We start from the raw sequence: 24704 nt of genomic DNA on the forward strand, positions 1-24704 counted from the left end.
GCTTCTGTAAGGTGACCCTCTTCTTAGCCTCTCTGTTTCTGGTTTCAGGTAACTTCTTTCCCCTCTCCCTTTCTGGCCATAGAGAAAGAAGAGGAGCTAGTACTGCCACTAGCTCTAGTACACTGCACTATAACTTAATGCTACCCTATATTCTGTGTACATCTTTATAAATAATTTCTTTATTAAACTCTCTGCAAACACTCACTTGTAGCTTGCTCTCTGTTTCCCTCCAGGCCAAAGCTCTCGGTGACTTGTTCCCTGTACTAGGAGTCTTTCTTGGCCATTAGGTTTTCACATATGTTTTAGGTAAATTCTTAACTTCCCATACAGCCTAATGACAACGAACTAAAGAATTTTAAAAACATGTGCTATGTCACCTTATTTGTAATTAGTATATTGTAGCTGAACATATTTGAGTTTTTGACAATTTTAAAAACTGTAAATATTAGACTGCTCTTATAAAAAGTGATACAGTCTGGGATACTTTCCTACTATCCCAGAGCACTAAGTTGATCCATCACTCTGTGTTCATTGTACAAACACAGAGTGGGTGTCTGTATTATTTTCAGTTATGGCCAATATGATCAATTTTGTTATTTTTCTTTAGAGTATCTAACAATATAATTTTCTTCAAAAGTATTTGATAAACTATCTAATCACTTTGAACCTGCAAAAAATATAAAATATGTATGTAAATATGATGTAAATGTTACTTATTTATTACATTTTGTACTGAGTAGCTAGAGCCTCTCAAATTCAAGTTCTTCCTGGAGACTCAGAATGTGACCTTGTTTGAAAATAGAGCCTTTATAATTAGGTTAAGATGAAGTCAAGCGGGAGTAGGGTAAACTCTAAATCTAGTACCACTGGTATCTTTATAATAGAGGAGAACAAATACAGAGACACAGACACAGGGGAAGGTGATATGAAGACAAAGGAGAGAAAGCCTCGTGAAGACAGGGGAGAGATTGGAGCATACATGAACAAGCTAATGAATGCCAAGGATGGCCAGATTCCACCAGAAGCAGAATCCAGCAAAAATGAAAGATACTCCTCTAGAGCCTTCAGGAAGATCCTGGTCCTGCTGACCCTTTTATATTTCTACCGTCCAAAACTGAAAGAATGAATTTCCATTGTTGGGGCAACCAGTGTGTGCTACTTTGTTGTGGGAGCTCTAGGATACTAATATACATGCCTGGTTAATATAAATATTGCCTTATGTGCTTCTTTAAGAAAATGTCATTTAAAAGAAACCTGGAATTTTGAATTTACTCAAATAAATTTTACTTTCAAAATTATGTATATAATCTACACAAGGAAGATAATTCTTTTATTTAAATTAATTTACATTTTAAATTCAGATTGATAATCACTTGTCATTGCTTAAATATGTCACATTTACACATGTGCAAAAATCTCACATGTACGAATACACGTATTTAAAATATACATAAATATATATACATATATTTGGATTTAAATTCTAAATTAAATTTTTTTAATGTTTAATTTTTGAGAGACAGAAACATTCAGAGCACAAGCAGGGGAGGGGCAGAGAGAGAGACACACACAGAATCTGAAGCAGGCTTTAGGCTCCAGACTCCATACCCTCAGCACAGAACCCAACGGGGGGTTGAACTCACTATCCACAAGATCATGACCTGAGCTGAAGCCGACACTTAACCAAATGAGCCACGCAGGCATCTCCAAATTATATTTTTACATACATTAAAAAACCTGAATAGAGCTCAAGTTATTAAGAATAGCATTTTAGAAGATACTTTGTACAAAAAACATGCAATCATTCTATCTATTTTGTAATTAAGGACAATACTTAAATAACACTGAGTGGAAATAAGTTATATCTTTTTTATTTAGTCAAGTTTAATTCACATTAACATTTTAAGCTTGTTCCATCATTTCACTGAGCAATAATAGAATATTTAAAACCCACAGCCTGCATTGTTTAAAGAAAGGGCTTTAGTTCAATTGGAAAACTTTGAAAACAAGATTTTTTTGGTGGCTTTAAATATCGATTCTTGCTGAAGCAATAGTTGTTTGACATTAATGTTATGGCAACAGTGTCATTCTGTGGTTAATTTTCTTGCCGTATAAGGTGTGTAGAAATGAAAAACTACAATAAAACAGTTGTCATTATTTGGCACGAGATAGCAGAGAGTAACCACACATTCTTAATTAAGTCTTTGTGAGGAATACAAAGGGAAGCAATAGATCTGTGGCCATACTAAAATACATTTACCAATTCTTTGGATATAAATACCAATTATATGATTTATCTGGCTAGTAATCTTAATTGATGAATATGTAATCCTAAAGAAATCAAGGACATTATAAGAGTTCATTAAATTCTCCTTACTATTCATATTTCAAAATATGCATTTGCTTTAAAAAGCACAAGCAAAGAAAATCTATTTTCTAAAAAAGGGCAAGCAAGACACCCACTAAAACTCCTAGAAAACTCTATTCATTAAGTCATTCATTCAATTCACCTATTCATTAAAACATTTACTGTACATCGGTTTTATTCCAAGTAGCACTCAATATACAACAGGTGGCAGCCAAGGAGGTATGCTGCCTACATCTCCCTTGTGAAAAAATATATATGTGTATATATATGTATATGTACATATATGTATATGTGTATATATATGTATGTGTATGCATATGTGTATGTATATGTATATGCATATGTATATGTATATGCATATGTATATGTGTATATGTATGTGTATGTGTTTATGACAACATTCACCCCAAAGCCACTGGGTGTGAAATCGCATTCAAGATTGAAGCTACTCTTTCCTAAACATGTTTTTCCCCACTCTCCTTTCACAGGTGTCAGATCTGTGTTATGGTCTTAGGCACTCCCACATTCTCTTGCCCCCACCTGGCTTTATCCCTCATAGGTGCCTCCCAATAAGTTCTTAAGTGACTAATGACATTTTGGCATCTTATTCTGTCTTCTCTTTGGACACCAGGACACTGAAAAATTTCTAGTCTAAGAGAAGCTTCTATATTACAAGTAGGTAAATATAAAGCAATGCTTTAAATATTATTTAAAAAATCATGTGGTCAGATTGTTCAGGCAACAAAAAAGATGTCATCCTGACAAGACAGGAAACAGTTCATATTTGAATGAGCTCTTCACAAGTACCTATGATGAATAAGAGTAAGTAGGGAATGTAGGTGACTCTTTCTGCTCTGCATCAGCTATCTCCATTCCTCCTACTTTCAGATTCCTTGTGCCTAACTGACATCTCAAGTGCACTTGGTTAATGCTGGTGAGGAGCACATAAGACAGAGAGTGAGACAGAAGCACCGGGTCTTCCAGGTAGAGGAGTAACATCCTCAAAAGTGAGGAGATACGGAAGAGCGAAAGTGTTAATGGAGATCAGTAATAAGTTCAAAATGTGAAGCATGTAGATTTTATCCTGGTGCATTCTTTACCTACTTGATTGCCCATTTACAGCTCTGAGATGAGTCTTTATGATCAGCCTGGCAACCCCTGACTTCGATGACCAGGCATATGGTGCTGATTTGCAAACCTACACTGTCAGTCCGAATCTCTCCCCTGAGCTCCAGCTGCCTTTGCAGCTCTCCTCCTGTGCATATTATAAGCACGTGCAATCCTTCATGTCCCAAACAATTCTCTATCCCAATCTCTGCCTCCCTCATATACAAGTAAACATTAGTGTTCATAAATCTCAATGAGCTTTTCTACACAGGAGCACAGGCCAGAAGCTGCGACCTCATTCTGACTCTTTCCCAAATGTTCCCATATGTTCCCCAGCCAAATTTAGTAATTTACCTAGTGGTAATTTACCAAGTGGTATTCTCTCTCTAAATTCTTTCAAATTTATCTCTTCTCCTTGCCTTCCTAGTTACTACCCCAGTAGAGATCCACTTATCTCTCATCCCAACTATCACAAAAATAGCATAATTAGTCCTCCATCTGTCTCTGTTCTTTCCCACCTCAATGCTTTCTCTATACAGCTTCAAAGTCTAAAATAGAAATCTGATTACATTAATGTCCTGCTTAAAATTCTTTAGTGAATGTGGTATAAAATATAAACTCTTTTATCCTTATAGAAGATATTTCATTACTTTTTAATCTTTGTATGTTTGTATGTTTTTATTATTTTTATATCCCTCCATCTTCTTCCCAAAATACAAATGTGAACTTCTGCATACACACACAATACCACACACATGCATGAGCACAATATGCAGTTCCGATCCAGATTATTTATCAACTCCTAGATCTTTTTCTCTTTGTTTTTTCCTCTGTTATTCAAATAGTGGTTCCCACTGCGTGGATGGTCCTTTACTCTCTCTTTGCAGGCCAATCCATTATCATTCTTGAAAAAGCAAGTCTTTCCCATCTAAATTCAAAATCATCCTTCAGAAATTATCTACCAAAATTATGTCTTCTTATGGATATCTGTGGACATGTGTGGTTCCTTGGCTGTGGATACGCAAGCCTACACAAATACCAAATTCCCCAGAGTTAACTCTCAGAGTACCACTGCCAGCAGTCATCAGGAAATGTCATCAGTTAAGCCAGGTCGTAACTGGCATAAAGAAATAAATGAAAGGAAAGCAAAATGTTACATCAATAAGTCAGCCGTGACTTCTAAAATAATTTCCCAGTCACAGTGAGATTTCCATGAAAAGATCTGTTTCTAAATGTGTGCCACCATAAACAACAACATCGACAAAAATCTCGACAATTTTTAGACTCAAGCTTAGGATGAAAAACTAAAGCCTTTTGGATATCAGTAAACAGTTAAATAGGTGGTCAAAAATATACTGGATTATTTTATAGCAGGGCACCAGCTGTAGAAAATCACAATTTGAGTCACTGTTGAGGTAGCAAATGTAATGTAAACAGCAGAGACAAGATGACAGTTTGATGTGAAAAAATCCATCAACCCACATGGTTTGTATGACATTGATTCTATGGAGTGGCTCTAACCTATCTATCCAGTAGATATTTCATGAACTCAGACAACCAGTGCTTTGAACTTTATGGATAGAATGGAAGAAAAAAAATATATATATTATTTGGATTCATTCAATGATACATCAATTTTCACCTTCCATGATTTATTAATGTAACAAGACTGCACAATCAAATAACAAATAATTTTGATACTATTCTGAGATGAAAAATAAGCCTCTGTGGACTTCCAAAACAACAAAGAACCTAGAATATGAGAAAAATACAGCCTTTCCTCTACTTTTCACTAAACATACTTTAAAATGATGTCTGATACATCTATTATTTCCAGTGGTCATAAAGTATTTGAAATCTCATTCTTTAATTAAAAAACAATGTGGTGAATAATATTATATAACAGAAATTGGTGCTCTCTATTAAGGATAGAAAGATAAAAAATACATAATTTTAATAGGAAAAACACCCCTAATTGCAAGCTCCAACAAGTAAAATATAATGTTTTATGATTGAGAGGCAGTAAGTGCAAACTCTAAAAACATGACCTCGAGAAGCTAGAATGCTGAATGAAGCTTGAATCCTGACAGTTTTACCTACTAACTATGTTACTTTATACAAATTACCCAAACTCTATAGGATTCTTTCATATGTATAAAATAACATAAGGAGAAAAATAATAGTACCTACCTCATAGGTTGCTAAGAGGATTAAATAAGTTAATACATGCAAATTGCTGTACACAAGTCCTAGTCTATAATAGTAAGGTGCTCAATAATTTAAGCTACGATTAATCTTTGTGTAAAAAGATTGACAACAGTGATTTAGAGAGGAAGGTCTTTGAGCCCAGAAGGAAGGCTGCCTGACAGTCTTTAGCAAGAAATAATTTTAAAATAATTTCCAGGGAAATTGCTTCTTCTCCTGGAGTCTTTAAAAATGAGTAGTAATTTCCCAGCATGATAAGTGAGCAGGTCTTTGAGCAGAGGGACCAACATGTGCAAATGTAAATAAATGAGAGTTTGGAAAATAATGATAATGATAGTAGAAACCCTCATAAGGAAATTCATCTAATCCATTTATCCAAATGAATTGATAACTTTCTCTCTGTGAGAAAGTGCGGAGGAGTAGGGCACGTGGGTGGCTCAGTCAGTTAAGCATCTGACTTCAGCTCAGGTCATGAGCTCCTGGTTTGTGGCTTAAGCCCCACGTCATCTCTGTGCTGACAGCTCAGAGCCTGGAGCCTGCTTCGAATTCTGTTTCCCTCTCTCTCTGCCCCTCCCCTGCTTGTTCTTGCTCTTTTGCTCTCTCTCAAAAATAAATAAACATCAAGAAACTTTAAAAAAAGGAAAGTGCTGAGGAGTACTGTCAGCATATGCTAAATGCTCATGAGCAGGTAAACCACCCGCTAACAGATAGACACAGTCTTCTAGTACTTCCAGTTGTGCGGTCAGAAGCAGCTGGCTTTCTTTCTAATTCTGTTTATCCCACTTGCAATTATTATGGTAGCTATGTAATACATTTAAGTATCGTGTAAATCAACTAAATGAGTTCAAAATACATAGTCACTATGACAAACAAATTACGTGATTTATAAATAGTTGGCAAAGGTGTGTAATTTAAAAATGTATTGTTAAAATGGGTGTGAAAAGGTAATAGTGATATATTGGAAAATTAATCATAAGCGTCTAGAATAAATCTGGAAAACCATCTTCAAAGTTTTTGTTCTCTAGAGAATGTAAAGCTGGAAAATTTAGATTATGGTGAAAATGTAGAAGTAAGGCAATATCAAACTTCAATCACCAATTCCATTCACAAAGGGCAAGACAACAGACCAGCAGCAAATGTTCGGGAAATGAATATCTATATCTACATCTATCTATCTATCATCTATCTATCTATCTATCTATCTATCTATCTATCTATCTATCATCTGTTTCATGTTAAAATCCAGCTTTTACAAGGCCTAAGTATAATTTTAAAATTGTTTCTAACTACCAGATATTTTTAACCAAATCCTACTGTTCTAAATTCATTAAGAAGGGATAGTTTGGGTTGTTTTTGACTATAAACTGGCTTGGTCAAAATGATATGCAACTATGGAAAATTGGTGGGAAAATAAGCTGGAGATGTAAATGAGGCATATTATGAAGTATCATTTATACTTTTCTGAATATATTGGCCAAGACTTTACAAGTACAGAGATTCATTGTTGATAATAAGATGTTTTTTGTGGATTTACAACCACCTTGATCAGTTGTCAAGGCAACCCTTTAATTTATATAGGTTTTCAGGACAAATGAAATTATTTCCATTTTCTGAAGGATAAAATAAAGTTTGGAGAATATCTGAAGCAAAATAGAAGCTGTGAGTTTATGGGATATTTTCATAATTATTTGCCCCTGTTCCTGTGCTCCTAACATTTTAAAACTTCAGCTTATGAATCACCCACTTTGAGAGACCTTCCTCATGGTCTCCTGAGTTAGTCAATTATACCCCTATTTCCCCGCAAGATTGTTAAGGGGTCTCTGTTAAGTCACCCTGTAGGATAACTTCTTAGCCTTTGTTGAAATACGTATCACCCTCTTAGATCATGAGCTATGCCAACGTACTCCAGTATTTTGCAAAATACATTCCAAGAGCATATTAACAATTAATGTTTGGCTAGGCTAGACAGAAATTTGGATAAGGCACTTCTTGAACCTCTCCTAAAATACAAGTTTTATTATGTTATTTTTCTGCTCCAACGCATCATGACTTTCTCATTATCTGTACAGAATAAAAACAAACTGCATATTCTTGAATTCTAGTTTAACTAAAAAATACCCCCACCTGGATTATCAGACTAAATTTCTTGCCATAACTCGAACTGCAAATCTTCATTTGAAACAGGTTCTTATCTTCACTCTCTTACTAATGCCTCAGAATCTGTTTTACTTCACATTTCCTTATGACCTACATATAATTATCCTTAATCCTCCACTTTCCTTCCCATGTACTACATTTTCCTTTACTATTCTAGTCTGCACTGAGATTCTTTTAATGTTATTGTTTATTTTTGAGAGATAGAGAGACAGAGCACAAGCTGGGGAGGGGCAGAGAGAGAGGGAGACACAGAATCTGAAGTTGGTTCCAGGCTCTGAGCTGTCAGCACAGAGCCTGAGACAGGGCTCGAACTCATGAACTGCTAGATCATGACCTGGGCTGAAGTCAGATGCTCAACTGACGAAGCCACCCAGGTGCCCCATGCACTGAGATATTTTTTTATGCACATTCTCTCCTGTGTCAGGAGATCAACAGAGCTAAGCTGCCAGGTGTCAGAGTAGTTGATAAGACAAGTCAAAATAAAAGTAACAGTCAAGCCTTTAAACTTGCTGGTAGGCTAACCCAAAGAAAGTACAAACTCCTCCAATCCACTTTTCTCCATGGAACGGCACCAGTGAAGATGGTCTCACAGCAAAGGGAAAAACCAAAGCAAAAGAATCCTGCAGTTTATGGATCTGGGGGGCTTCAGGGAGGGCGAGGGGAGAGACTAGAAGTGGAAAAGTACTGAATCCTGATTCAGAGTGAAGAAAAAGTGTCCTTAAGCTTTCCTGCCTTCATCCCCAACTATAAAGAGGTTTTGACATAAATGCCTTTAGAAGGCCTCCATAAAGACACCTGCAAATGAGGCACCTTGGCTAGGAACGCAGCTATGTATGAGGGGGTGACCAAAAAGAGATCCTGAGTTCTAGACTACAGGTCTTTTCAAAGATTGCAATGCATTGTCTGTATACCATCTCTGGTGTGAGGAGGGCAGCTCTCTCCCATGATGCCTGCCAGGTAAAGGTTTTTTAGTTGCCTATGTATGTTAAGGCCCGAAATATCACACCTAGCATTTTTCTTTAGGTAGGCCCCATTGTGGGGCTTGAACTCACGACCCTAAGATCAAGACCTGAGCTGAGATGAAGAGTCGGAAGCTTAACTGATAAACACCTAGGCATCCCTCACCCCAAAGAGCATGAACTGAGCTGGACTCCTCATCCTACAGTATGTAAGCCAATATTGCCTAACTGCACTATTGAACCCTTAAGTATCTTGAGTGCAGGGTCATCTATTCTTCTGTTTCCCTCTCTACTAATCCAAGTAATATTTATTGATTGGTTTTAGGGAGCTTCCGCTTATTTTCCTATCATTAAATTATAGAGTCAGAAGGACCAGAAAATCCTTTTCTGATGGTGATGAGTTTTACCTGAACAAGTTTTGTAAGTATCTTGAATAGAATCAGTTCCCAGTAAATGTTGCTAGTCATAAAAACCACTCAGGAAATACATTTCTTTTAAATATTGGAGGAAAATATAATTAGTAGATTTAGTAAGATAACAGGAAAAGAATAGAAACCACAGTAATATACTTCACCTAAGTAACCAGAATTATTAGTGCCCATTGAAATCTGCATGCTAAAAATCTTGAGCCTAGAAATGATTAGAAATTGCTCCCTTTTCAGTGCATAATTGATGTCTGAAAAAAAATACTGAACATCAAACACCATTAGATCAAAATTTTGAGAAAAGGTAATATTTTTCAAACATAAAGAATTCAAATTCCAATGTAAGAAACACTATGTCTTATTCTGGAAAACTGTGGTATATTTAATGCTTGCAAGTAAAATGTCACTGATGAAATGCCTGCCCCAAAACAATGAAAGTTACTGTAATGGAATCTATGCCAGCTTACAATTTCCAGATGTGAATTTCCAAAGTGTTATTCAAGAAAAGAAAGGTCTTTTGCTGTAATCAGTAAAAACAATGGTGCCTCTCCTAAAATCCAGCTTCTATATTGTTTTGCTTTAATTCTATAAGGAATTAACCCATGTGTCTATTATCTACTTTTGCCCCATCAGGTCTACCACAAAGAGGCATTTGGGGATGGAAAAAAAAAACCCTTATTTTCATTTATGAGATATCACATTAATCAGATAAAAAAGGAAAAACTGGCCAAATTGATCTTATTTTTGAAGCAGGGAAACCAGGGAGAGTTCACATGATACCAAATAACCAGACAGATTCTTTAGTTCATTGAACTGTAAAATTATTGCACTAAAATGACTGAGTTGACATATTTGGGGATTTAATTACACAATGAATTTTATTTAATTTAATACCTTTGTGAATATTTTTGTGGGATATGTAGAATTTATTTTATTTTATTTTATTATCCTTTACTTTATGCTCAATTTAGTGGCATAAATAATGTTTGTTAGATTTACTTTGAGGTTTTAATAGGTAAATAGCAAGTTGTATAAGTAAACTAAATAACTCCATTATAAAAAGGCAAGCTCTAGCCATTTTCTTTCAACTTGTATCTCAAGAATAAAGTTTTTTTCCCCACACAGTCATTTTTCAACAGTGTCTGAAATATTTAAATAAAGACTTTCATGTTTGTTCTCTTTCTGTCATTCCCTCATACTTAAATATATTATGCAGCATCTCAAAATATATAATGAAAATGGCAAAGCTACTCAGACTTACAGACATGTTTTTTTTTACTTTTTCTTTTTTTTGGTTTAGATGTTCTTAACTTACTTTTGCTTGTAAATAAAAGGTACCAAAACTTCACAAATTACTTTTCATGTTAAATTAAGTGACTTATTTATTGCAAATATTCATACCTTGGATTTGGTTGTGCTTGTGAGATTTCTGTAGGCATTCTTTATTTTGTTATAGTCTCCATAGCATCTATCACAATAGTTTGCATATTGCAAATGCTTAATAAATTCTGATTTGTTTATTTAATGGGATTATTTTTCTTATCTGACTAAAAATGTCCCCTTACTGATGCCATACTATCCCTGAAATACAGTATCAGAAGTTTAGATTTATAGTTTGCATCAGCTAAAATTTTAACAGCTCAAAGCCTAGTTTCATCTACTGGAGATTAGGGTATTATTCATCCCCATACAAGCTGAATTTATTACTATGTATTTTTCTCTCTTCAAATTGCCTGTGCATTTTTGAGAAAAACTAACAAATCAGCATAATTCTTAAAGAAACAAAACTGTAGAAATAGTCTTGTCAACTTACCAAGATTCTTTAAAAGGCCATTTTAAGAGCTGAGTTACTACAAGCTAATTTTATGATAAATGAAACAGTCACATCAAATAAAGAAAATCATCGTTTTTTCTTTTGACAGAAATCCCTTTTAGATTCTTATCTAGTGAAAAGAAACTCAGTGAGCACAAAATTCATGCATCAGTTCTGCCTTCTGAAAAAATCTTAACCTAAGGTACTTAGAAAAATCATTTTAAAGATTAGGGATATGTAAGATCAGATTAAAAGAGAATCTCTATTTGGTTTCCTATTAAAGGCAATGAGTTACTGGTAACATCACTTTGAATAGTTGAATGGGAATTTGAATTTTCCACTTGTATGATTTGTGTCAAAGGAGAGAGTTAGCCCTGATGTACAGCAAGTATGAATCAATAGAGGAAGTTTAGGTATTTAGATGTGCTTTGTTTTGATCAGTGTCTATGCTGGGCTGGTTTTTGTGTTTTGCTTGTTTTGTTTTTTAAGATTTTATTTTTAAGTAATCTCTATACCCAATTTGGGACTTGAACTCAGAACTCCTAGATCAAGAGTTGCATGTTTCACCAACTGAGTCAAACAGGTGCCACTATGTTTACATAGGACACTCCCTCACCCCCAATCACTCTCAGCCCATCACTCAAGCTTTTCCTCTAAAACACTTAGAAAAGCCAACATAATATTGAAGAAGAAGAGTTGGAGGAATCACTAATACATTACAAGATATACTAGAAAGCTACAGCAATCAAGACAGTATACTATCTGTGAAAGAATCAACACATATATCAGAGGTGCAGAGTAGGGAGCTCAGAAATAGAACCACACAAATATAGTCAACTGATCTTGGACAGAGGCTCAAAGGTAATTCAATGGAAAAAGGGTAATCTTTTCAGCAAATGGTGTTGGAACAATTGGCCATTCATACGTAAAAAAGAAAAAAAAAAAAAGAACCCGGACATATAACCTATACTTTTCATAAAAATTAATTCAAAATAGATTATACACTCAAACATAAAACACAAAACTCCAGATATCTAGAAGGAAACAGCAAAATAAATCTACATGGCTTAAGTTTAGCACTGAGGATTTTAATAAAAATAAGTTCATTAAAAAGTTGGACATTTTTTAAATTAAAAACTGCTGTGAGAAATACACTGACACCAAATATAACAAGTCAGAGTCTCCAGAAAATATATGCAACAACATACATTTCTCATGAACTAGTTTAAACTAAAGTATGCAGAGAATTCTTGAAACATAACTTAAAAAAATTCAATAAGAAAATAAATAATTCAATTAAAAACTAGACAACAAATCTGAACAGCTACTTCACCAAATAAGACACATAAATGGCAAACAAACAAATGCAGAGATGTTCAATGTTACTTATCATTAAGGAATTACAAATAAAAGAATAAAATATCACTCCATATTTATGAGAATGGTTAAAGTACTAAAATAAAAATAAACAGGAAGATACCAATAGCTGGGGAGAATGTAGTGCAAGAAATCTGTCATTGCTGGTGGAAATGCAAAATGATAAGCCATTTTCTTTTTGTTAAATCCAAGCTATTTAACATACAGTGTAGTATTGGTTTCAGGAGTAGAACCCAGTGATTTATCACTTACATATGACACCCAGTGTTCATCCAAACAAGTGCCCTCCTTAATNCGTTTGTCTTTCTCTGACTGACATTTCACTTAGCATAATATATTCTAGTTCCATCCATATTGCCACTTTTGATAAGATTTTGACAGTTTATTACAAAGCTAAACATAGTCTTATCATACAATCCCCTCAAGTACTTATTCAACTAATCTGAAAACATGTCCGCAGAAAAACCTGTGAACAGATGTTTATAACATCCTTATTTTTAATCATCATAATCTGCAAGCAACCAAGATGTCCTTCAAAAGGTGACTGAGGTATATCTACATAAAAAAATAGTATTTGATGAAAATAAAAATGAAGTATCAAGTCATGAAAATACATGGATGATTCTTTAATGGCTATTGCTAAGAGAAATAAGCCAATCTGAAAAGGTTACATGCTGAATAATCCCAGTTATACTATATTCTGGAAAGGACAAATTTACAGAGACAGCTAAAAAAATCAGTGGTACCCAGGGTTTAGATATAGCAGAGTGATGGTTATATAGGTGAAACACAGGAGAACTTTTAGGGCACTGAAATTATCCTCTATGGCACTAATGGTGAATATATGACACTATGTGTTTATCAAAACCCATTAATATTAAAGCACAAAAAGAAGACTGTATTGTATAAGGCTTTCAGTAGAAATAATTTAAAAGTTAGGGAAGTCCCCATATGGAACGCAGAACATGATGATAAAATTTAACTGTATTCTAAATGTATAAAACAACCTCATTAATGGTGGTGGGTAGAGAGGTGCTGACTTAAATAAGTTTGGAAATGAAGAGGGTCTGTAAAAACAAAAGAAGCCATGCACTATAGCACTATGGCCTAGATGTTGAAGTGATTTCCCTTGTGGGTACAAGTTAATATTTCAGATATTACTGTACATGAATATTAGAATTGTATAATTAAGTAAATACATGACAGATTCTTACTGTTAGACTAGAAGTTTACAGATAAGCAAGAATGAACAATGTGATAATAGATTACATTTGGAGACATCAGTATGAACTCTTATTTAGCTTAATATAAAAACAGATATATAGAGAAATATTTATATATGTGTATATATAAGGTTTAGTACATACACATCTATTTCTTATGTCATTTTTCTGAGAGGGCCTAGAAACAACTATACCCATAACAATGGACATAAAGGAACATAGACTCTTTGAAAAAATTACTGATTTAGAACTGGGGTGGGGAAAATATTATATGAACCTGAACATCTTGTAATGCTAGAAAGAAAAGAAGTGAAAACACTTCCCTCCACACACACACACACACACACACACACACACACACACACACACACTCTGATGGACCTATATCGAGGGGACACAGGAGCCAAACGAAAGAGCCCTCAAAGATCAAAGGTGAAATAATTTGAATATGTAAAGAAGTATTGAGTTATAACCCAAATAAAACTATCCACAAGTTCATACTATTTTAAAGAAATGATTTAATAAATAAACAAATAATATGGGGAAAAAGACAAGTCACCGTTGAGGAATATAACTCTGCACTCCTTAACGATGAGCTGTATAGAGTTATTTCCTTCTCAGAGTATTGGAAACAAGAAAGCAAAAGATGTCTTTACAGTAGAGAGACCCAACAGCCACCACAACAGCAAGGCACTCAATATCAACAGCAACAGTTTTAAGTCATGTTTGAAAGTATATGCCAGTGATAGGATGTGATAAAAAGGTACTTTTTCTCTGTGGTCTACCTTTCAAAAACCCATAACCTCAATGTAATCATGACATGCATTTTATAAATTACCTGATAAGTACTTCTCAAAACTATCATGGTCATCTATAACGTAAGCATATTCTGAGAAATTGTCATAACCAAGTTAAGCCTAAGAGACATGATGACTAAACATAATGTGGTATCCTGAAACAGAAAAAGATTATTGAGTAAAAATTAAGGAAATCAGAATAAAGTATACAATTTAGCTAATAATAATAATATATCAATATTAGTTCATTAACTTCAACTAATATACTGTACTAATGTTAGATGTTAAGAGAAAGGAAAATTGAGTTTGGGTTTAATGGAAAGTCTCTGTACTACCTTTATAATTTTTCTGTAAATCTAAAAGTGTTTAAAAAATTTATTTTCGGGGTGCCTGGGTGGCTGAGTCGATCCAGCATCTGCCTTCTGCCGGGTCATGATCTTCAGGTCCGTGGACTTGAACCCCACGTTGGGCTGTGTGCTGACAGCTCAGAGCCTGAAGTCTGTTTCTGATTCTGTGTCTCCCTCTCTCTCTGCTGCTCCCCCACTCGTGCTCTGTCTCTCTCTGTGTCAAAAATAATAAACTTAAAAATTTTTTTAAATTTATTTTCAAAACCTAAATATATTGGAAAAATCCAGTATTTACCCTGCTTCCTCATCACTTGTACTTTAGAGTAACAAATTGTTGATAAAGATATTTTTCCCTATTTTGACTTTTTTGTTAATTGAGGTAAATTTAGCATATAGCAGTATATGTTTCAGGTGCACAACATTATTTTTAATTTTTTTTTTTATTTCTGAGAGAGAGAGACAACGTGAGCAGGGGAGGGTCAGAGAGAGAGGGTGACACAGAATCTGAAACAGGCTCCAGACTCTGAGCTAGCTGTCAGCACAGAGCCCTACGCGGGGCTTTGACACACAAACCGTGAGATCATGACCTGAGGCGAAGTCGGACGCTTAACTGGCTGAGCCACCCAGGTGCCCCAGGTGTACAAAATTATAATTTAACATCTGTAAACCATACAAACTGATCATGACCAAAAGTCTAATTACCATTCATCACTATGTAATTGACCACATTAACCAATTTCATCACTTCCAATCCTCTTCCCTGCTGGTAGCAATCAATTCTGATTTCTGTTTCTATGATTTTGTTTTTGTGTTTTTTTGTTCATTTGTTTTGTATTTTAGATTCTACATATGAGTAAAATCAGACAGTGTCTTTGACTTATTTCACTTAGCATAATACTATCAAGGTCTATTCATGCTGTCACAAATGGCAAGATTTATGCTTCTTTGTAACTGAGTAGTATTCTGTGCATGCGTGTGTGTGTGTGTGTGTGTGTGTGTGTGTATAACTCTTCTTTCCATTCATCTACTGATGGACACTTAGGTTGTTTCCACTTTTTGTCAATATATTGTGAATAGTACACAGTTAACATAGTGGTGCATATAACTTTTTGAATTAGTGTTTTCATATCCTTTAGGTAAATATCCAGAATAGTACAACAGATGGAAAATATGGCAATCTATTCTTAATTTTTTGAGGACTCTCCTACTGTTTTTTACAATGGCCATATCAACTTATATTTACACCAACAATGTATGAGAGTTCTTTTTTCTCCACATCCTCTCCAACACTTATTTTTTGTCTTTTTGATAACAGTCACCCTAACAGATACAAAATGGTATCTCATTGTGGTTATGATTTGCATTATCCTAATAATTAGTGACACTGATCATCTTTTCATACTCCTGTTGGACATCTGTATGTCTTCTTTGGAAAAAAAATGTCTGTTAAGATCTTCTGCCAAATTTTTAATAAAGTTGTTGTTGTTTTGCTTTATTTTTATTTGTATGAGTTCTTTATATATTTTAGATATCAACCCTTTATCGGATATATCTTTTCCCAATCAGTAGGTTGCCTTTTCATTTTGACAAAAGCTTCCTTTGCCGCACAGCAGGCTTTCAGTTTGATGTAGCCCCATTTATCTTTTTTTTCTTTTATTGCATTTACCTTTGGAGTTGGAGCCATAAACATATCACAAAAACTGATGTCAAAGAGGTTACTGCCTATGCTTTCTTCTGAGAATTTTATGGTATTGAGTCTCACAGTCAACTCTTTAATCCATTTTGAGTTAATTTTTTTATATGGTGAAAGACTGTGATCTAGTTTCATTCTTTTGTATGTGTCTGCCCAGTTTTTCCAGAACCATTTATTGAAGAGACTGTCCTTTCTCCATTGTATATTCTTCGCTACTTTGTCATATACTAATTGTCCATATTATATATGGATTTATTTATAGGATCTCAAATTTTGTTCTATTAATCTGTATACGTATTTATGCCAATACCATACATGTTGGTTACCATAGCATTGTAACATAGTTTGAAATCAGGGAATGTCATAGTTCCAGATTTGTTTTTCTGTCTCAAGATTACTTTGGTTTTCCATATCATTTGTGGTTTTATACAAATTTTCTAATCATTTGTTCTAGTTCTGTGAGAAATGCCATTGGGGTTTTGATCAGGATTGCATTGAATCTGTACATTGCTTTAGGTAATATTGACATTTTAACAATATTAATTCTTCTAATCCATAATCACAGAATATCTTTATCAGTCTCTTGTATTTTTCAGGGCACTGAAGTTTCTTTTAATAGAGTGATTCCAGTTTTTCAATCAAGTAGGAGATACAATATCAGAAGGTCACAATTTCATAACACTTAACAAAACAATAAGTTAATGATAACCAGTATCTGCTAACATCTCAAGAAGAGACTAAATTGATTACTATGCTACAGATGGAATTACCACAATCTAGAGCTATTCTTGACCAAAAATTGAAAAGTAATCCTATATCTAAGTAGTAATGTATAGGCAATATACATTAGTAGATCTAAGTACCAATTTATAGAGGAAAAGTATGAATACATACTTATATGAAATATTTATGAAAACATATAAAATATATGTCAAACATAGAGTCACAAAAATGAGTTCAAGTATAACATGAAGATGCAATTTAAAAAAATCAGATTGTTGGGTCACCTGGGTGGCTCATTCGGTTGAGCATCCGACTTTGGCTTAGGTCATGATCTCACAGCTTGTAAGTTTGAGCCCTGCATCAGGCTCTGTGCTGACAGCTCAGAGCCTGGAGCCTGCTTGAGATTCTGTGTCTCCCTCTCTCCCTCTGCCCCTCCCCCGCTCATGCCCTGTCTTTCCCAGTCTCTTAGAAATAAATAAATGTTAAAACTTTTTTTAAAAATTCAGATTGTGAAAACTCTATGGAAAATATGACCTAACTTGTTCAACAAAATGTTCAAGGAGAACAAATGTTATCAAGGAGGAATCTGTAAAATAAAAAATATGTACATATATGTATATTTCATAGATATAATAACTAATTGCCATGTTTAAAGAGTATGGGATCCTGGTTCAAACAAACTATTCTCAACCATAAAGAAGTAAATAAGCAGACATAGCAAATAAGAAGCACATATGTAAATGTTTATTAAACAATTGAGTGAATTTGAGCACTGACTAGACATTTGATCACATTAAACTAAACTGTAGGTCAAAAATGTTGGAATATTTGAGATTTTATGTCAAATATTTAATTTGTGTTACATTGTTTTAAAAACGTCAGTTTTTTAACAGCAATAATGGTATGGTAGCTCATTTATTTTAATAGCATCCTTATATGTTAAATCTATGTTCTAAAATATTGCTGATAAAATAAGATGACTTAATAATTGTTGAAATTGTATGATGCCCTCAGGTAGAATCATATTATTCTCTGTATTTTACAAATGTATAAACTTTCTCAAAATTGTAAGTTTAAAAAATTAATGACTAAAGTATACGTCCCTGGGAGCCCTTTTAATATTTTATAAACACATTCTTTGCTACAGCAAACTACCCAGCATAATAATTGATTCTGATTATAATAGAATCTGATTTCTGTATAAATTGATTAGCAAAAATAATTCAATGCATTCACAGCATATTTTATATACTCAGACACACACATATACACTAAAGTGTTGTAGAGAAAACATATGCTATGTTACTTTGATTCTATCTGATAAATTAAGAAAGATTTTAGAAAAATTACAAATATAAGTATGCAACAATCTTATAATACACAGACTTCCTCTGTGTCAACATGTATCAAGTTGTTATTAGAATACAATATTATTATTTATTTTTATCAATTATCTTTTCCTAATATTTATTCTTTTCTTATACCAGTCTGACTCATGCCTTTTCATTTCCCTTTTGACAACTCTTTTCATGTGGTTCTTAAACATTGATGTTTTCCAGCATTGTAGTCTGTGGTCTTTTTTCTTGTTTTATAGTCTTGTCCCCCATATCCGATGCCTAATGATTTTCCATATACGTAATAATGACCAATAAACTGGTGAATCCCAAATTTGTATCACCAGCACAAATGCTGTTCTTTATTTTTAGAGTCCACTAAACAGCATCTCTCCTTAAGGTCTCTCAAAGCTACTAACCTTTTTGAAATATCTTGTCACCTTACTCGTGGAGAAATCCAAGATAAATAAGTTACAAAAAACATATTATCTTTACTAGTCCTGAAATAAAACCCGTTATCCAAATCAATCTTTTTCTTAAAGTGCTGCGAGCAGGGAGAGACTAATTAGCAATATTCATTAAAAATTATACTGTGTTCAACTTACTTTGATAGGCATTACAAAATAAATTCTCTTTTTGCTATTAATTAAGTATGTCTGATCTTTTTTATTTCTTCCTCTTACAACACTCTCATTTTTGACTGGACTCAGACTTTGAGGTAGAAGCTTTCAGAGAAGACAACCCCTGTCTCTTGTCAATCTGTTCCTGGTGGTTTTCTTTGTTCCCCTTCATTCTCTTGGTCAAAAGCTTAGTGTATTCTGCAGCCTCTTCCTTGTTTTTCTCCATGCACTGCTTCTTCAAAGCAATGTGCCAATGTTTGCACGATGCTGGAGGGCATGGTGGAGTAAAGCAAGACACTGAATCTTGGGTGCTTTGGATCGAGGTTTCTTACCTTCTTGGTTTAGGGGCTTTCTCACAACATACTGGCAGACATTATCTGCCTTCGAGAGACTGAAAAGCTTGCGGATTCTGTTAGCTCTTTTGGACCCCAGGCGATGAGGCACAGTAGTGTCAGTGAGTCCAGGAATATCCTTCCCCCCTTTATTCACAATGATTAAGCTGAGAACACTGAAATTGGCATCCACAATGCAACCCTGAATAGATTTGTGACTTCTTTCTCCAGTCTTCCTTGGCTGGTACCAGGAATGTCCCTTACTCAGCAGTAGGTGGCCCAGCCAGGGTCAAGACATCTTGCTTTATGGGGAAGCCTTGTTTGTCATTGCCACCATTGATTTGGACCATGTAACCCTTCCATTCTTCCCCTAAAGCATCAGCAACAACTTCTGTGGTCATTTGCTTCTCATATAAGGTACAAAGTTGGTGTTCATTGTCCACTTCAATGAGTTTCTGGCAGCCAGTAGCTGGGAATGAGATGTTCACCTTCATCCTGAAGCAGCCTACCACCTCCAAGGTGCCAAGAAAAAGAGCTCTCTTTGCTCTTTATAATGACTATCAACATAGCAAAAAAATACTCAGAAAAATCTTGAAGTAAAGATAATAGTTTAGTATTACTTACCTCAGCGCTTTCCAATTTGAACTTCATAATATTTTCTATAATGCAATTCATTGTAAACTCTAAGAAAATGGGATTTTATGTTATTCCCTCTAGGAAACCTTTGTGGGGACTTAAACCCTCCTTTGGAAGGACCTCCACAGAAAGAGTGATTAGCCTCTGCCATGTCTGTTGTGCTTCAACTGGTGTTGGCAGACACAGGTAAAATCTCCTTGGATACTTCAACTGGAAAATGGCTTGGGCTGAATTGGAAAGCAATTCAGTTCTGCTGTTTAACTGAAGATTCAAATGAACTCTGCTTTGGCCAATTCTTATGAGGTGCATGCTTGTTTTATGAAACAAAATAAGGAAAAGCAAATATTTAAATGTATTTTCAATACTCAAAAAAATGAAATAGAAACTACCTAAAAGTAAAAATGTGGAAAAACAGATGATCTACCTAAATTAACATACAATACATATTTTAAAATTTCTCAAAGATATTTAATCAAATGATGATTTTTTTATATCTGCCTTTATCTTACTGCTTCATTTTGTTTCTTTTTTTATTTTTTGTCTTTTTATGGGAACTGAGGCTTACAGAACATGATTTTACATGTTTTTTATCTTAAGGATAACAATCAGTTTTTCCTCTTGGAAAGTAAGTAGAGAGGAAATAAATGGAATCAATATTTTTTAAAGGAAGCATTATATCATGGATTCAGTGCAATCTTATTTTTGTTCTGATTTCTAAACTAGTTTCACTTTGTAGATATGAATACTCACATATTAGAACTGTTGGAAGAGACTATTTTTTCTAAAAGTAGTTGTTTTTGCCTGTTACTATCAACTACTACTACTTTGTCACAAGAAAATTAATTCCCAAGATGTTCCTCAATTGTTTTCTTTGCACTTAATCAAAATTTTACACATTCCTAACATTAGAGAAATAAATGGAAACACACCACCAAACTTACTGAGCTCAGTAAGGATATATATCACACTTCAAAAAAGTACAAATGAATTCAAGATGGAGATCTTTTAAATAGATGCCTCAGGAATCAAAAGCTTAATGTCAGGCACTTAAAATTTAAAAAAAAAAAAAGCCAATTGTCGGTACTTAGACTATACTAGGCTCCTTTCATCCCATGAACACAACTAGATAACTATCATAATCATTCTAAATTCCCCAGAAAGTGATCTGAGGATTGACAGAACAAACTCCAGAACTAAAGGGAGAGAAGAGGCCATATTGAAGAAGGTAAGAAGTGCAGAGTGGGGTGTAGGTGAGAAACAAATTGCAGGTGCTGCAGAAGGGAGAGAGCCATGGTCACAAGAAAGGGTGAAAGAGAGGAGCCCACAGGAGAACACACAGAATGCTTCCCCAAAGCCATTGGCTTAGAAAACAAAAGGGGTAGAATTTCATGAGTTCCTGCAACCAGTGGGACTTAAAGCCTGGAGTTTTAAAGGCCCATGAGCTTGGTTGAGATAGTGTCAAGAGGGCACTGTGGTGCTCCTGGAGAGAAAGCAAACAAACAACCCAGAGGCAGACAGCATGGAAACAGCAATCTGAAAAATGCTTGGGAATCACTGGGGCTTCTCAGAGTGCATCTCTAAGAGGCAGCATTGATGATAGAAATGCCTTTCTGGGCATCTTGGGAATTAATTTTCTTGTGACAAGGTAGCCTCTCTGGAAACAAAGGAACTGAACAGCACTATTTCCCTTACAAGCTCCTCAACATAACCACAGAGCCACCAGTGGGAAGCAACACAGCACTGCCATAGATAGGCTGCCTAACTTGCTTACATCAACCCCCACCCCCACCCCCTGACCTCCCATGGAACTGCCATTCTCAATCAAGCTCTCCTCCAGTCCCAGTGTGCCAAGCTGCTCCCCCAGAAGACCAGCACAAACTCCTGCTCATATCACATCTGACCAGAGAGTTCTTCAGGGCTTCAGTTGTGGTGGATTTGGTGACAGGTCTCATTTAACAAGCAGAACAGAGCACACCTAATTAAAACTCAACCATATTCAGGCCAGGGAACAAATAGTGCCCACTACAGGCTAGGAGAGCCTTTGCAGATGACTAGTCTGAAGGATAGAACAGTGAAAACACAACAGCAGAATGTATGCAGCATATACCAGATACACTCCCTGTTGTGCCAGGTCCTGGGCACTACAAGACCTCTTCCTCATACGGCCATTACTTTGAGAAACAGGAGACATAACTAGCTTTTATAACAAAGGGGGAAAAAAGGCAGAGACTTACACAAAATGCTAAGACAGAAAAATTTATCTCAACTAAATGAACAAGATAAGTCCACAGCCAGAGATCTAAGTGAAACAGATATAAGTAATATGACTGATGGACAGTTTAAAGCAACAATCATAAGGATTCTCACTGGGCTGGAGAACAGAATAGAAAACATCAGAGAGACCCTTATCAAAAAGAAAGGAGTTAAAAAGGAATCAATCAAATATGAAGAATACAATAACCGAGACTAGAAATAGGATTGATGCAATGAACAACAGACTGGAAGAAGCAGAGGAATGAATTAGGGATATAGAAAACAAAATAATGGAAAATAATGAAGCTGAACAAAAGAGAGAAAGAATTATGGATCATGAGAATAGACTTGGGGAACTCCATGACCCCATCAAACATAATAACCTCTATACTATTTGAGTCTCAGAAGAAGAAGAGAAAAGGGGGCAGAAGTTTTATTTCAAGTAATAATAGCAGAAAACTTCCTTCATCTGGGGAAGGAAAAGGACATCCAGATCCAGAAGGCACAAAGAGCTCCCATCAAAATCTAAACAATAGGCCAACACCAAGACATATTGTAATTAAATTTGTAAAATACAGTGATAAAGAAAAAGTCTTAAAAGCAGTAAGACAAAAGTCCCTAACTTACAAGGGAAGACCCATTAGACTAGCTGTAGATCTCTCAACAGAAACTTGGCAAATCAGAAGGCAGTGGCATGATATATTCAATGTGCTGAATGGAAAAAATATGCAGCCAAGCATACTATATCCAGCAAGGCTATCATTCAGAATAGAAGGAGAAATAAGGAGTTTCCCAGACATATAAAAACTAAAGGAGTTTGTGACCACTAAACCAGCCCTGCAAGAAATACTACAGGGAGTGAAAAGACAAAAAGTGACAAAGACTAGAAAGCAACAGAGAAAATCTCCAGAAACAATGACAAAACAAAGAACGAAATGGGTATAAACACATATCTATCAATAATTATTCTGAATGTAAGTGGACTAAACACTCCAATCAAAAGACATTGGATATATGGTTATATAAACAAAACTGATTTGTATGCTGCCTACAAGAGACGGATTTTAGATGTAAAGCTGCCTGCAGATTGAAAGTGAGGGAATGGCAAACATTTATCATACAAATGGATGTCTAAAGAAAGCTAGAGTAGAAATACTTACATTGAACAAACTAGACTTAAAAAACAAAGACTATAAAAAGACACAAAGAAGGGTGTTATATAATCATAAAGGTACAATCAAATAAGAAGGCGTAACAAATATAACTATTTATGCACGCAACATGAGAGCACCCAAATATATAAAACAATTAATAACAAACAAAGTAACTCATTGATAGCAATACAATAATAGTAGGGGACTTTAACACCTCACTTACATCAATGGACAGATCATCTAAACAGAAAATACAATGGTTTTGAATGACACACTGGACCAAATGGACTTAACAGATATACTTAAAACATTACATCCTAAACACAGCAGAACGCACATTCTTTTCAAGTGCACCTGGAACACTCTCCAGAATACATTAGGTCTCAAAACTGGCCTCAAAAAATACAAAAAAAAGATGGAAATCATTCTCTACACCCTTTCTGACTATAGCACTATGAAACTTGAAGTTAACAACAAGAAAAATTTTGGAAAGATCACAAGTACATGGAGGTTAAAGAACACAGTAATAAACAATGAATTGGTCAACCAGGAGATGAAAGAAGAAATTGAAAAATACATGGAAACAAATGAAAATTAAAACACAACAGTCTAAGATGTTTGGGTCGCAGCAAAAGCAATCTTAAGAGGGAATATATACTATTACAGGTCTACCTCAAAAGCAAGAAAAATCTCAAATATACGACCTAATCTTACACCTAAAAGAACTAGAAAAAAAAATAATAAATGTAACCTAAAGCCAGAAGAAGGAAAAATATCATAAGGATTAGAGCAGAAATAAATAATACAGAAACTAAACAAACAAATAAAAAAGAAAAAACAGAAAAGATCAATGAAACCAAGAGTTGGTTCTTTGAAAAAATTAGTAGAATTGATAAACTTATAGCCAAATTTATCAAAAAGAAAAGAGAAAGTACCAAAATAAGTGAAATCACAAATGAGAAAGCAGAAATAGTAACCAAAACCACATAAATACAAACAATTATATGAGGATATTATGGAAAACTATATCCCAACAAACTGGACAACCTGGAAGATATGAATGAATTCCTAGAAATGTAGAAACTACCAAAACTGAAAAAGGGATAACAGACTGATAACCAGCAAAGCAACTTAATAGGTAATAAAAAAAAAAAAACTCCCAACAGGGGAACCTGTGTGGC

General features: G+C 34.7%; 1 pseudogene; it reads right to left on the bottom strand.

Annotated features, from left to right (window-relative positions):
- Positions 1–19218: 19218 nt before the first annotated feature.
- On the bottom strand, positions 19219–19974 carry LOC144240563 (small ribosomal subunit protein eS6 pseudogene; annotated as a pseudogene).
- Between the last annotated feature and the right edge of the window lie 4730 nt (positions 19975–24704).

The sequence above is a fragment of the Crocuta crocuta genome, unplaced genomic scaffold (genome assembly GCF_008692635.1).
Source record: "Crocuta crocuta isolate KB4526 unplaced genomic scaffold, BGI_CrCroc_1.0 scaffold6, whole genome shotgun sequence".
In the NCBI taxonomy this organism is placed as follows: domain Eukaryota; kingdom Metazoa; phylum Chordata; class Mammalia; order Carnivora; family Hyaenidae; genus Crocuta; species Crocuta crocuta.